Below are 16,368 nucleotides of genomic sequence, written 5' to 3'. Positions count from 1 at the left end.
GCCTTATTTCGTAATTTTATTTTATAAAAATACATATTAATCACATTATTAATAAAGAAAACAATGCGCGTTTTATATTCCAAGCTTCAAGTTTAATTAAATAAATATATTATTTTAATGATTTTTGATTACTGTCATCGTGCCTATTGCGTCCACCAAATAATAATGTTAAAATAAGCGAAGCCCGAGTCCAAGTCGACGTAGACAACATCAAGTTTAACATATTTCTAAAGCCCGCATATTTTCAGTTCACTATAAAGACTGCAGTATAAAAAATATCTGCAAAAGATTTCCATATACAAGCATGCATCGTGATACATGTAATCATTTTAATGCAAGCTCCATTCTAGTCTAGGAAGCTAAAACACAAAGTGCATTAGTTTTATTGTGCAAAACTGTTCTGTCTATACTAATATTATAAAGTGGTTAAGCTCGTGAAGATGAAGGGGATAATTTCTATATCTAGGTACAGAACCGATTTCTATTTTTTTTTTCACTAATAAAAGGCAGGTTATTTGAGAGCCAAAGCCGCCCCGGCAGGCTTTGGCTCTCAAATGCGGGATTGTTCGAAAGAGTTACCGCGGCCCTGGTATATAAAAGGCCTACGAAGGAACACGATGGGTTTTTAGTCAGTAAGAGACTGACACTCCCTCACCGCTGCTGACCCACAGCAGGTAGGGTCGTTTGATGATTTTACCATCGTAAGAAAGGCTATATTTTATACTGATTCGCGAAGCAGTCGTCATATCACAGGTCAAACCGCAGCCTGAAGCTATAGTTTCAAATAAACCAAAATATTATCTATCTAATCTTCAATTTTCACCATTTGCCGTTGCCAGAAGGCTTTAAGATGATCGCTTAGAATTAATACTTTCGATAATACCTACATTTAGCTGAGCTGTTCATGAATAATGCAAATAGGTTCGTTCTCATATAATCCTTTAGCGATCCTAGATAGATTCTTCAGGGATTTATTAATGGCCGCTGCGGAATTTAGAGACACATTAAAATACCTATTTTTATATAGTGGTGATATTTATCCCTGAAGGTATACAGAGGTGGACCTAAACGTACTATAGAGACACTCGTGATCAACTAAGTAAATTATTGCCTATCTTCAAGAAAGGATAGGTCTTAGCTTTGTCTCGTTGACCTTAAAAATAAAACACTACGATTTCGTTATAGGAGAAATCTTTAAATAGAGCCACACGATGTAAGCTCAAAACTTGTAAATGGCCAATAACAGAGAAGTAAATGATTGATTTTTATAAGTCTCTTGAAGTGGCGAATATAGTAACATCATGTAGCCAATCATAGGATTGCAATGCAGTATGGAATTTACCATCTATATTCCGACCAGAGATTCAAACATAAAACGCTCAACATTAATGCAACCAATAAACTACTTAAACAGTAAACTCAATAGCTTAATAACACAGTAGAACAAGATTAAGCAAGACTGCACTTAACACAAATAGATAATGTACAGAGAAAGTTGGCAACACTCTCACTTTCCTAACTAGTGGAGTGCGAAGTGAACTTAAGTGTATCGATAAGCAAACACTTCTTATGTTACACCAGTCGCGTGTTAGGTGAATTCTGCAAAAGCTGGTTTAAGAAACTAGAGCAAATGCTGCAACAGATTTTTTATTTTTTCTGTATAGTTATCGGCACGAATCTTGAGCTCTGACCTTCACCTGCGCAGAAATAATTTATTGGGTCCCTTTTGTGGTATGAAGTGAGGCACGGGGCGGGCTAAAGCGGTGATTGGCCCGCAGTGCATCGCGTCATAGCCGTCACTCGGGATTGGTTCTTTGCTAATAAATCACTTCTGCGCAGATGTAAGTCAGAGCTCAAGATTCGTGCCGATAACTATTAATATTACAAAGAGGAAAACGTTGTTTGTTTGTTTGTAATGGATAAACTCAAAAACTACTGCATCGATTTTAAAAAAATCTTACATTGTTGGAAATTACACTCTTTCCGAGTAATATAGGCTTTATTTTATCCCGAAACCGGCAGGTAACCCACGGGTAAAACCGCGAGAAATCGGCTAGTTATTAATATTTGAAGTCGTTGCTATTCGTTGCTTCATTGAAAGTGTCAAACAGATCAGGAATAGCAATCAGCTCAAAATGGCGACCACCGGAGCGATAAATACTAAAGAATAATAACTTAACCATCCCAATAGTTATGTTCACCCATAATCATCCTCCGAGCCTTTTCCCAACTATGTTGGGGTCGGCTTCCAGTCTAACCGGATTCAGCTGAGTATCAGTGCTTTACAAGAAGCGACTGCCTATCTGACCTCCTCCCTCAGCCCAGTTACCCGGGCAACCCAATACCCCTTGGTTAGACTGATGTCAGACTTAGTGTATGTTCACCCATCCGTAAACTAACCACGAGAAACACAGTTAAATTCAAATCAACACCAACGCTATTAAACCAGTAAGCTGCTAAACCAAAATTCCAGTTAACTTTTGCTAGCTCAGTTTTTGCAAACAAAACTTTATGATAATCCACAAAAAAGCTAGTCTGACTAAGCTTGGCTTGAAACAGAAAACAGCACAAAACTAATGGATTAAAAAAACTCTAGTACGCCACTCAAAGTAATCAGGCTTCGCTTGTCAGGCATAAAAAACGGCCAAGTGTGAGTTCCCCGCGAATAGCGACGGTTCCGAGCTATGAAAGTAAAATATACATATTAATGTGCTGAATTTCAAACTTCTAGTATGTTTTAAATATTTTTTTTATTGTTATAATATCAAATTTTATTTACATAGATATTTACAATACATATTTACAATAAATATCAAAAACTATCCTAGTAAAAAAAAAAAAAAACTAAAAAGCGTTTTAAATTGACATCTAATTATGTGTGTCATTTCATTGCTATTTAAACTGTGTATGTATGAATTATTATCATAAATATCACTTGCCAATACTTTGGTCAAAAAATGTGTATTGGTAGCCAACTAGAATAAGTACGTAGTAAGAGCTACTAGCCTCTTGGGCATACCCACAGTCGACAGCGATAGGGAGTAATTTTTTACTTTTTTTTATTAGATTGAGCACAAAGTCTATGTTCAGCTGTAACATTGCTGTGTCTAACATCAGCCTACTTTTTGTCATTAACTCCGTGGCATCGGTTTTTCTTTGCATTTTCGGTAGGGAACCCTAAAAACATTAGACGTACGAGACATACTTTAGGACTGTAAAAATGTGATCCATTTCTGCGTATGTAATGTTAGCTGTATCGTAAGTCAAATTGTCACATATTTCTGCCTGAGATGGGTGTCTTGTACACTTCAATATCTTTTAATATCTTAATGTACTATACTAGGTCCTACACACAGTTTTACTTGTACGAGTATAATCATCGGCATGAACGCTGACCTTCACTTGCGCAGAAGTAATTTATTAGGACCCTTTTGTGGTATGAAGTGAGGCGCGGGGGCGGGCTAAAGCGGTGATTGGCCCGCAGCGCATCACGTCATAGCCGTCACTCGGGATTGGTTCTTTGCTAATAAATCACTTCTGCGCAGTTGAAGGTCAGCGTTCAAGATTCGTGCCGATAACTATATATAAAGTACGTTGATGGAAGAAAGAATTATTCAACCTACAAATAAAAGTAGAAAATACATATAATTATTAGAAGAACGAACTTATTCTAATTTGCTATTGAGTTTCTAGGCAAAAACTTACCTTATTTTTATGAAGAATTTCTTCCGTCACGAGATAAGTTCACATCTGAAACGAAAAGAAAACACTACATTTAGTATAAAAAAATAGAAAAAATCTAGTTAATTATTAATACTTTCTAAGCATTACTCACTGACGTAACTGAGAACTTTATTTGTGTTCGTATTGTCTATTTATATGTTTTTATTTAAGTATCGATGATTGGTTTAATTTTGGCAAAGCCTCTTACCATTACTGTGGTTTATTTTAGGTAAAATGTTGTGTCTATAAATAATAATTATACGGGTATTGTGTAGGTAGAAATTACTTGGTTTGCGATCAATTTATGATTTATTTATGACAACTTTATGTAAGAATATTGAGCTCGTACAAACTAAGTTGTAATCCATTAAGTTACTAATAAATTATATTGAATCAAAACTGACATTAATCAATCCTACTAATATTATAAACGCGAAAGTTTGTATGTATGGATGTATGGATGTTTGTTATTCTTTCACGCAAAAACTACTGAATGGATTTTAATGAAACTTTACAATAATATAGCTTATACATCAGAATAACACATAGGCTACAATTTGTAAACATATTGTTCGAAATACTAAACCTGCGCAGACGAAGTCGCGGGCACCAGCTAGTATTATATATTCGTAGCCTTTTACATCCTTTCTAAAACCAACTCAGTCGATCACATCATAAAATTACTTCACTCTAAGAACTTATATACTATGTATGTATGTATATAGAACAGACAAAAAAACTATGAACTCGATTCTTATGGAAATTACCATCCGACTACCAGGGATGGTCCATTCAAGTCCACAAAATTATTAATTAATGCGGCAACACGGTTCAGTGTAATCATGTGCAGGCGACTCCATGGTTTTCATTAGCCAGCTCTCAAAGGCGTGATTTATGCCACTTATATTTTGTAGGAGCCTTTTAAATGCTATGGAGTAGTTTGTTGTGAAGTAATTAGTATATCTTTTACTTAGTATCACAGCTGTATAAAAGGAAGGTCCTATGCGTTTTAGATTAAAGGCGATTCAAAGATGGTTTAAATATGGAATTTGTCTAACGCTTATTTCTTTACCTACTGTACCAACCCATATGTGTTTGTTACGACTTTCCTTGTTTGTCCTATTGGTTTATGTTGGTCCTATTGGTTCGTTTTATATCCAGTATTTGAATGACCCATGGCTAGTGGCTAGTGGCTTTCAAGACACTCACAGACATCAATAATGGTTATATGATCAACTTAAAGCTCGAAGCCAGAGGGATAAATATTAAAATGGCCGACATTCTGAACTTAACTATGGAATCAACCGAGACAGTACCTACATTAGAATAGCCTTCACGAAACTACTTAAATGTGCCTTCGGCGTTCACTAGGCTGCCAGGTCCTGACTATACTTATAAATATTTCGCCTTTACCTACATATTTCACCTGAGCTAAGTTTGACGTGAGCAAAAAATCTGAGACAACTGAAAAATAATAACCTCAATATTACGTTGTAAGGACTATATTTTATCAAGTAACAGACTTTTATAGTATTTTCTTAACCGTTCTTTAAGTACAAAACTAAAAAAGTCATATATGTACTTTTGATAAGACATCGTTTTGACAGTTATAAAATAATATAAGAAGGCAATGTTTATTCTATAACTGACTTTTACGATTTTGCTTAGCTCTAGTTACCTATATTCCGTAATATATTTTCGCAGTTTCGCAGTCGAAATTGATCGCAATAATAGTAAATTGAAGGAGAAAAGATAATTGCTGGACAAAGGCACACTAACGAGCTAGTTCTTTTGAATATAGAGAAATGGTAATGGCCAGGGAAAATGCTTCGAGAAGAATTGTTGTGCAAATTGCTGAGTAACTGCTCGTTTTTTCCTATTGAACTTTTATTTCACGTGTATTTTGATTACGTCCATGATAAAGATATGATAATATTACGTATTAGGAACATTTTTACTGGTGGCAATACTACTCGAGAAGTGTGGTACGTCTCACCATAGACTGAACATAGCGCACTATTTTAATTTCAAGATCTAAATTTTATTTTTACCTATGTTTTACAAATAATAATAATTTGACAAAATAGGGAGGCCTTTGACCAGCAGTGAAACAATACTGTTTAAGGCGAGGAAGTGGTCAACAATAATTCCATAACCGGCACGCGCATCTAAGGCGCCAAAAGGGGTCGGAGCGTCTGAGCGGGGCGAGGATAACAATACGCGCGCTAGCTTATAACTAAAAGTCGTAAGCGACAAAATGGTTTTGTAATTTTAATATTTAGAAATGATAATTTAATAAAAATTCCTACTACCATTTTAAAGAGTATGTATATACTCAACTACTAAAAAAGTTAAGAGGCTTAAATCGGTCCCGTTTGCCCATAATATGTGAATCTCTTTTTAAAAAGAGGTATGTTTGATATATTTTTCTCTGTTATAAAAGTTACCTAATCATGTTTCTACAACTAACAAAATAAGGCTTATATCATGAACTTTCAGGTAACCAAGTTGTATTTTGATCCGTTTTGTATTTACTGAGAAAAATTGACATCCTTGGCGCCAAAAATTCCAATTCGTCCTCTTAAGATAAAAAAATATGTATGAGGAATTTGCGAAGTAGTTAATTTTAGAGATTAACAAAAATCTAACAGGCATTGACGATTACCATATGGATATTAGACTTTTTTGATCTCCACTGCAGTATAGTTTTTCTCTCTACAAAAAAAACTCTCTTAACACATTTTTTGATGAAAATATAAAAATATATCGATAGCTACATAAAAAGAAGCTCTTTCACCAGTTCACAATCTTGCCATAGATAACACATTTCTTTCGCAAATGACTGATGAAGGAAGCACAGGTAATGTGACTCGAGTCAGACAAATCGATTCTTGGAAATTGATGGTTTTCCTTACATTTGCAAAGATAAAATATTCTGAGCAAACAATTTGTTTAGCAATATGGATTTTAGTTCTTAGAATAAAAATTAATGCTTCTTCTCAGTTTTACGGGAATAATATTAAACTGTTATTTTACTTAGAAATCGTGAATAATGTGAGTTTATTTAATATTCAAAATTCCAAGAAAATTTCTTCCATTAAGTTCTTCTACCACCAGAAGAATAAGTCCCCACTCAAAGTATTACTGCCATTTATTACGGAAAGGACTTATTATTTTCTTATCAATCATTCCAAATCTTAAAAGTCCCATCGCATTAATTCCACGAACAAAGTACAGAAGGACCAAATCAATTTACATTTCTAATAGAACGAAAGTCAAAAGGCTTGTTATCTGGGGTCAACGATACACCTTGTTATCTTCCTTCACTAAGACCCGGTGTCGAGTTGTTTGCAAAATGAATTTAACATATCATGAGCCTCGGGCCCCAGTTTATACGAGATCGATTCCATATATTGGCAGCCTTCAGTTTATTGAATACTCGTGAAGACGACGTTTTCGCAAATTGCGTGTTTCAGCGTGCAAGGGATTTTTAAAGCTGAATTTTAGGTGCTTTTTCGTCCTTTGGTACGATTGAACGCAAAAGGGTCCTTTTTTTAGTAAATTGATTCTGTCAGTCTTGAAATGGTATTATGGTACGGCAAACATTGCTTAAAAATAACGGATGTTACTAAACCATGTGTAAAAATGTCAGACCAAATAATAGAAATTCCTGCGTTTTCCCATGAGTTTACGGGGACCCCATATATAAAGAGCTACGTGCCTTTCGCACCTCTTTCACATTGTCCACATTCATTCATCTTTTCACGCATGCGTGCCGATCGCTAGTATTAAGCGGATGTGCGCTTTGAAGTCCTCAGCAATGGCCGTTCGTGCTAACACCATAATATAAACATTTCAGAAAATATGAAAACCATCTGGCAACAATCGGCGAACCGTTCATTCATACAGTATTTCTATTGCCCCTTGTTAATAACGGTACTAATAATTCCCTTCAGATGTCGAATGAATTAACCTCCAATTTATTTGCGGAGCAGAAAACAATCAAACATCTGTTATAATTGATTACTCGTAGTTTGCAGATTATTAATATACCCGACGACCGACATTTACGCCGTTCCTAGCACGGAACAAAGACGATTTTGCTCTCAATACTTTGCCAATTAATCTTGCCTCGGTACCGAAAATATTCGCCCGAAAATAGGCTTAAGGTGGCAAGGAAGTTTCCATGGCTGGTGATTCCGACAAATTAGAACCACCTATAAAAATCTGAACAGGTATCGAAACCAAATTCCGAAGAGGTTTTGCGGTGTTACTTGGAAAGTTTTGAGGAAGAGAGATATCAATTTATGGCCGAAGGTTTTATGGCGATAGTAAAAAGAACTTTTGGGTCATCTCCGGGTATTTTGTTGAAAGTTTCAGCGTTCCGCGGGTCCCGGCCGCAACGGGATATACAGAAATGTCACTTGAAAAGTTTTAGGCTGATGCTCTACATGTTGTTTGCACTAAGTGCACAGTAATGGGTTATTAATGTCATGAAGGCTTTTATCTTTGATGGTTTTCTTCAGCTTCCTTCGTCATACTAAATTACGTTGACACAGTTTGTCAATTTCCCTCAGTATACATCATTAACGCGTGAAGTTCCTACACATTTCCAAGAACATGTTATCATGGATATAAGGAACATGAAGTACAAAGACGATGAAACGTAGAAGCCGTTCAAAGTAATTTCAGCTATAAATATAATATTTTCTGTTCTACGTTTTCTCGTTTGCTCAAATTGGGTCTCTAAAATACGCCCAACATTATTTTTAATGGTGGTGCCATTTCGTTACTTTAATTCACGTCTTTCATAATCAGTTGGCTCGTCAAGATAATCCTCGCAATCGTGCTTTGTAAATGAAACGTGGCGGGAATTTACCAGAGGTATTATACGAAAATGTTGAAGCTTAGTAGCAAACTAAGTAATAGTATAATATTCGTAACCTTTTATATGAAAACGCTGAGATTAAACAGCCGCAAATTTGATATCGTAGAGACTGACGCTAGTCCCTCGGTTGTTTTAGCCGAAATCTTTCCCTCAAGGCTTTCAACAGTAAACCGGAGCACCAGTAAAATATCACTATAAATAAAATCGTAGCTTCATTGCCCTCAAAGGGGTGGGAGATATTGCACTTAGTGAGGCTCGGAGCGTCGTTATTTCATTATGATTTTATTTATTGTGTTCAGCAAGTGTCTCTCTTATTTGATTTTCCTCTCGACACTAAGTTTTATTGGCTTGCCACTATGCAGGAGTGCCTTCTGTAGCGACTTCGAGTCTGTAATGACTTCAAGTAAAGTTGAAGAAGTCGCTTCGTTGCGAGTTTGTCTTGTATTTGAGTGCTAAGAAAAACAGAGCGTTCTGATTGGTTGACTTTCTAAACTGGCAACTTGATGAGGCTGACTTAGTTGTTCAGTTCCGTATATCAATTACTTTAATAACATTGAATGTTAAATGTATTTCTTTGAGTAAATTGAATTCGTTTAACTTTAACTGCCCCAGTGTTTAATCATACTTAGGGCTGATTTTTCAATCATCAGTTAAACTTCTATCTCAGGAATAAATATGGCGGTTTGACATATTTCAAAATCTGTCAAAACGTCAAACATATTCCTCGGATAACAGTTATCTGGCGTTTGGGAAATCAGCCCTTATGAGACTTGTGTTTACGTGGACTTCGAATTCTTTCCTGGGCAAGTTACTAGTCAGGCAATTTAGTTCTACTATTTACATCAACCCCCTATATTTGCATTTAAATAAAGATTCATAATGCACCCTATATTAACTTTGAAAATGATTAATGACCTGTTTGTTCCAGAAGGAAGTTTATTTCCTCTAACAGTTTTTTTGTAAACCATATTTTGTAGGTATAGCAAATAGGATAACATTTAATTTAGATACATGCATAGATTAAATGCCTGCATTACTGAAAATGAAATAACAGATCCCATTACGCATTTCAAACTATTATTTTAATAAACGATTCAATAACACCGGTACTGTTGATTTGTATCTGAGTTGGTTTAAAATAATAATTATAACAAATTCGATTAAACCATTACAGGTAAGGTACGAATTTATTCGTGGAAATGTGCTCTCTCAACTTTAATGTTTCGTGAAATAATATTTTCCTGTAATGTACATACGATATTTCATGATTTTATCAGAATTCAGAGGAAAACTGTAAATATTTGCTATTTATACAGAAAATTTACTTAAAACGCCATGTTGGACGTTAAATTATATCTGTTATATCTTAATCCTACTAATATTATAAACGCGAAAGTTGGTATGTATGGATGTATGGATGTTTGTTACTCTTTCACGCAAAAACTACTGAATGGATTTTAATGAAACTTTACAATAATATAGCTTATACATCAGAATAACACATAGGCTACAATTTGTAAACATATTGTTCGAAATACTAAACCTGCGCAGACGAAGTCGCGGGCACCAGCTAGTTATGTAATAATATATTCTTTGATCTGAAGTGACTTTTGGTTTATTTTATTTATATGGCTTAATTCTATTTTTATGTCTCTTTCTTCTTATTATAACTTCTATTTTTATTTTGAAGCATTTGGTTTATATTTTAAATATCGTTATACATCAAACTTCGCTTATCAAAACTATCAATATTTTTAACTGTTCCTGTGTAACAATTTATAACGTTTGTAATATAAAACAAATGGTTGTGGTTTTTATTGCGGATCATGTTTTATGTCCGTTTTGCTATTGTTTTCGACAGTTATCGACAGGTTTTGGTTAAAGTAATTACTGGTTTACTATTTGTTTTATAGTTTAGTACTAGCTTCCGCACGCGGCTTCGCCCGCGTATTATGTTGATCAATAGTAGTATTTGTGTTAATGCACGGTATCACCTATCTAGATACCAAATTTCAACCAAATCGGCCCAGCCGTTTTTGCGTGAAAGAATAACAAACATACCTCCATACATTCTCAAAAACTTTCACATTTTTAATATTAGTAGGATTTGTAGGATTGTGTTCAGGGTAAGTTTGATTTTGATTATTGTACCTATATGTAGCTTAGACAATTAAGTAATCCAAAGTATATGAACATTCAATTTCTGACATCATAAGTTCTAATCTAGGGCTAAAAACTTACGATAATAGAAATGGAAAGGGCTGCTAATTTATAACAAATCATAACAAAAATACCAGCCTTATGATGTAGATGAACTTTAATAATTAATTACGTGAAAACACTCGTTTGTTGAGAGTGTATTTGTGTAATGAGTTCCTCAAGTTTCAATTAGTAAAGTTTTTGAAGTAAAGAGGTTTCGAAACATGCCCCCTAATTTACTCCATACGGGAATATCAAAACGAATTTAAGTATGGACCAACAATTTCCGATAATTTTGATTCCAAGAATGTCTTCGAGTTTCATCATCCTCCGAGCTTTTTTCCCAACTATGTTGGTCGGCTTCCATTCCAACCGGATTCAGCTGAGTACCAGTGTTTTACAAGGAGCGACTGCCTCTCTGATCTCCTCAATCCAGTTACCCGGGCAACCCGATACCCCATGGTTAGACTGGCGTCAGACTTACTGGCTTCTGACTTCCCGTAACGACTGCTAAGGATAAGAGTTCGAGGTAAGGTTCGAGTTTATTATGTGTTATAAGGTATGTTCAATTTTAGTTATGTTTTGCACAATAGTGCTTAAATAAAATTCAAGATGCTCATTGAGTGTTTCTTCGAACATCGATAAAATATAAATAAAAGAGAATCTCAGGAATCATCTACAAGAGATAAAGATAAATTTAAATACGGAACCCTATCGCAATCAGGTACGGAATCAATCTCAAACAAGGACAAAGTCAAGTCAGTTCTTCAGTCTAATTTGAATAAATGATTTTGACTTTTTGACGAAACCGATTCACTGTTTTCAGTTTTGGAATAACTTGATACTTCCTGAATATTTTAGTTTTAAAGTTCTGCTTATCTGAAAAGTTGGTTTGATTGAACACTCGTATATCGAAAACTACTGGTCCAATTTGAATAACTCTGTCATTGTCGGATAGCCTATTTATTTAGGACGATACATTTTATCCTTCTCCGCAAAGTTGTTTATCACAGCATAGGCGAAACTGTGGGCTAGTTAAAAATAACCTTTATAGCTTATCTTTGAGTTTTTCCTCTGAGAAGCCGCTAAATACATAATACATTTTGAAGGTTTACTTTTACCGTTGGATCTATTTATCGAACCCTTTATTTTTCTAACGTAAATCTAAAATATGTTTGAGACACCCATGTAAAAACGGATTACCATAGAATTGTCGTATGTTAAGGAAGAGGGTATATTTTACTATTTTATGAAAAGTTTTTCTGCAACTGAGTGATCTTAAAATTACTAATTACTTTATTGATGGTTCGTTTTTTTTTTATTGTAAAGAACACATATCTGATCTGGTTTTATAAACATTACCTTTTTTATAACAAAAAAAAAATACGCAGTCTCTTTCAAAACTGTTTTACAGAAAAGCATATAACCCAGTTATTATTTATGATACAAAAATTGCTTACATCTCAAAAACATCTAGAGTGGTTCCTGCAAGAGCTAGTCTAATATTTATAGTGTTACGTTTGCAAGATTCCCGTTGACATCATAAGCTGGGTACTCACTTAGAAGTGTAGCAGGTAACGTATCAGATACGGTATCAACCTGCAAGTGGATACAGCTCGTCCACGGTCCTCGCGAGCACACTGCGAGCCGCCTTTGTATTCGCAGTGAAGCCGCCACTCGGCGGGTCACTGCGAGCTTACAGCGCTCCACGCGCGAGCGGCTCGCATCGGGCTCGTGCCTACGTACTCACTTGATACCGTAACTGATACGTTACGTGCTACACTGGTAAGTGAGTACCCAGCTATAAAATACAATTTCGGAGCACGTTTAGCCGTTGGCAACTTCCCCAAGTGGGGATTACCGAGTTATGGGTGATTAATCTTTGGTAGTAAATATGAGTTATTATAGAACAGGTATTGATAGGTATATAGTTAAGGCTAAGGGTTTGAATTTGATGTTTACATCAAAATTGTTTCCAGTATAGCGGGTGTAAAATTTAAGTACCCAGGATCCAATTAAGAGCGAATTATTACTCTGGTAGAAACTTAAACCATCTTAGCTCGTGGTAAGTAATAACCTCATGGATCAATCATAAGGTTGAGCAACGTTTAGTGCGGTCGGGCCGAGGATGAATGACCATCTATCAATATCATTAAGAGTGTCCAAATGTTTTGGGGAGGCACATAAATCGTCTCTTAGTATTGGTATTACTAGACACATCATCACAATCTGAATTACTTTAAGCCAACTACATTTGGAGCTGGCTTCCAATCTGTCTATATTGTAGTGGAGAACCTTTGTTTTACATAGAGTGACTGCCTATAAGACCTCCTCAAACCAGTTACCCGGACAACCTGATACCATTGGCAATACGATACTAATAAATCTTTCAAAAGCCCCCATAGAATCAGTTACAAATAGATATTCGATTCCAATTAAAAGTAAAATACGTATTTTACAGCCATACCCAAGTTTTTCCATTTCAGGCACATATAGGTACATAAAGTTTAACTCTAACAAGAAGGCTTACACTTAAACCTAGTCATTATAACTTAGTGAAAACCTGAGTTCTAAAAGTTTCAATTCTTGTTATACCTAAGCGTTTACTAGATCTATATTTTAACTAGTTCCTTTCAGTGGTTTCACTCGCGTTCCATCGGTGTAAAAATAGCCTAAAAGCTATCATAAGGCCGGCAATACACGGACCGCTTGAAGCAGTCAGGGGCGACAGCTTCAAGAGTGCACAGTGAACGGCACGATTCTGCTAATTTTACTTATGCGACATACGATTCACATCCGACTGAAATCCAATCACGACTCAATTAATTATTAATAGAGCAAACTACCGGATTAATCAAAATGGCAGACCAATTGTAAACCAATCGAATTTCGTTGGAATACGATTGGTCTTATATTAGTAGCAGAATCCCCGATATGGTTAAAACTGCTATTGCAATTCAATTTTGACACTATTAACTTAGGAGAATCGGGCCCCTGCAGAATTCTATGGACGCACATACACGAATCGCTCGAGCAGTTACAACTGAATCGGGCGGTCGACGGCTTGAAGCCACTGACTGCTTCAAGCGGTCTGTGTATTGCCGGCATAACACTGAAAGGAATTTCTAAATCGGTCCAGTAGTGCCTGAGGTTAACAGTTCAAGTAAAGAAACAAACTATTCCGCTTTATAATATTACAGTTTTTGCCCGCGGCTGTCATTGAACATCCTTGGCAGTCGTTACGGGTAGTCAGAAGCCAGTAAGTCTGACACCAGTCTAACCAAGGGGTATCGGGTTGCCCGGGTAACTGGGTTGAGGAGGTCAGATAGACAGTCGCTTCTTGTAAAGCACTGGTACTCAGCTGAATCCGGTTAGACTGGAAGCCGACCCCAACATAGTTTGGGAAAAGGCTCGGAGGATGATGGAGGATGAGTTTTTGCCCGCGACTACGTTCGCGTGGAATAGTGACTTCCGGCAGATTTTTGATTTGACCAATAGATGGCGCTGTATGTCCGGAATATTTTTTTTTTATAATCAAAACTATCCTATGTCCTTTCTCAAGTTCCAAACTATGTTCCTAATTTCACACAAATCGGTTCAGTAGTTTAGGCGTGAAGAAAAGACAGACAGACAGACAGAGTTACTTTCGCATTTATAATATTAGTTTGGATTAGATAGATATAAATGCGGATTAATTAGAATTATTGAAGGGAGACAGAATTGAAGGATCCCTTTCAAGTAGAATTAAAATTGTGATTTTCGTTATGCGGGTGGACACTTGTCTTGATCAAACCATTTGCTTGATTGGTTCTTTATATTCGACAAAGATATATTTTTTTCTAAAGTTATCCTACCTAATATTACCATCAATTGTGTGGTGTCACCATTAGGTCTGAAATTATGAAGCCAAAATTAGCAATTAAGATTTCTGGAACTTTTAAGAAGCTTATAGGTACATAGAAAATTCAACCATAAAATGCGTAGTTCACAATAAAAAAAAAGTTACAACTACATGAATCCCTACTGTATCATAACTTCGTTTTAAAAAATGCAAACATCAGAATTTAGAACCTCCTCTTTGGGAGTCGGTTAAAAAGGACCAAAAAACTGCAAAACCATAAAGGACCAAACTCACGTAGTAGTTGATAACGAAAAACGTTCGGAAACGTTCAAATAGTTGCGAAGTGGCATCCAAGTAATATAGTGTGCAACTTTCAACTGTTATTCGTAAAGTTTTCTCAGAAACTTATGCATTCATAGCTTGAGTGTACCTACTTTTGAATTTATATACTATAATACCTCGCGTCCCGAAGGAACCATTTTGCGCACTCGGATAATGAAGTCAAATTTAAAAAAAAAATACTTACTTAGTTCTACTCCTGATTCTAAGCCTCCCCACCAATTTCCACCGATATCGGTTGAAATTGGTGGGGAGGCTTGAGTTATAGGGTAACTAAAACGATTTGTCTTTCGGTGATGATGTCTTTAATGTACAGTGTGAGGAGTCTCTAGCCTGAAACATGAACTTTTAAAAGAACCATTTGTATGACATAACCTACCAACCAAGGGGTATTATTGGGTTGCCCGGGTAACTGGGTTGAGGAGGTCAGATAGGGAGTCGCTCCTTGTAAGGAACCGGTACTCAGCTACATCCGGTTAGACTGAAAGCCGACCCCAACATAGTTGGGAAAAAGGCTCGGAGGATGATGATGCGTTTATATGACATAAGACAACTTGATGAACCAAGTTAAATATATTACAATCGTTGATATAAACAAACCATTTCCAAATAAAGACCGACACTGAATTAAAACAAAACATTATTAAACGTTTTCCTTTAACTATCTTGACAAATAAACCTGTTCGACACGTGCCGATCCGCATTGAAAACAATAAAAAACTGTAGTTTATCTCTACCGGTCGATGGCAATACTATAGGTACAGTCGCGGACAGTAGGCAGTCGCAGACTCTAGGTACAGTTAAATTGAATCGGTTGGCCACTGGTGGTATTCTAAAAGTTAAAAAAAATATGGAATAAATGTATAGATTAATCATTGTTATTTTTTAGGTTCCACAAGATGGACGAACGATCTGGCTAAGGTCGTCGGAAAGCAGTAGATGTGGGTTGCTGAAGATCAAGTGGCGAACCTTGCCGCTGGGAAACCACCAAATCGCGCAGCCATGAGAGAGGCAGTACTCAATTAGGGATCCAACCTAACAATTGATCCTTAAAGAGACCTTGGTCCAGCAGTGGACCTCATTCTACTGAAACGAATGAACTTATTAGGATCACGCATTTGTGAATTACGAGAATCCGGTAACTTTGTTAGAGTTCATATTTAATTTATTGTGTGGTCGCGATCGTATTTTGTTTAATACAAAATTGCAGGGTTATGAAAGTGGATTGACCGTTGTCCACGACTGTACTTCTTGCATCTATACCTTGATCTATTGATAGGGCAATGACCGATTGATGAGCATGGAGACTGAGTTAAAGCCAAGATTTTACTGATGATAACCATTGAGAGGAATACTTTTTTAGACTAGGATATATACT

At 36.0% G+C, this 16,368-nt stretch overlaps 1 protein-coding gene across 1 annotated transcript in view; it reads right to left on the bottom strand.

Annotated features, from left to right (window-relative positions):
- The window catches only part of LOC124635607, a 249,418-nt gene that overhangs the window by 68,249 nt on the left and 164,801 nt on the right, over positions 1 to 16,368 (bottom strand). The window contains exon 3 of the mRNA XM_047171538.1: positions 3,706 to 3,750. The gene's annotated coding sequence lies outside the window, so the exon portion shown is untranslated. The remainder of the gene's footprint in view (positions 1 to 3,705; positions 3,751 to 16,368) is intronic.

Source organism: Helicoverpa zea, chromosome 13 (genome assembly GCF_022581195.2).
Source record: "Helicoverpa zea isolate HzStark_Cry1AcR chromosome 13, ilHelZeax1.1, whole genome shotgun sequence".
Classification (NCBI taxonomy): Eukaryota; Metazoa; Arthropoda; class Insecta; order Lepidoptera; family Noctuidae; genus Helicoverpa; species Helicoverpa zea.
Note: the sequence above shows the minus strand (reverse complement) of the source record. Positions and strands in the feature narration are given on the sequence as shown.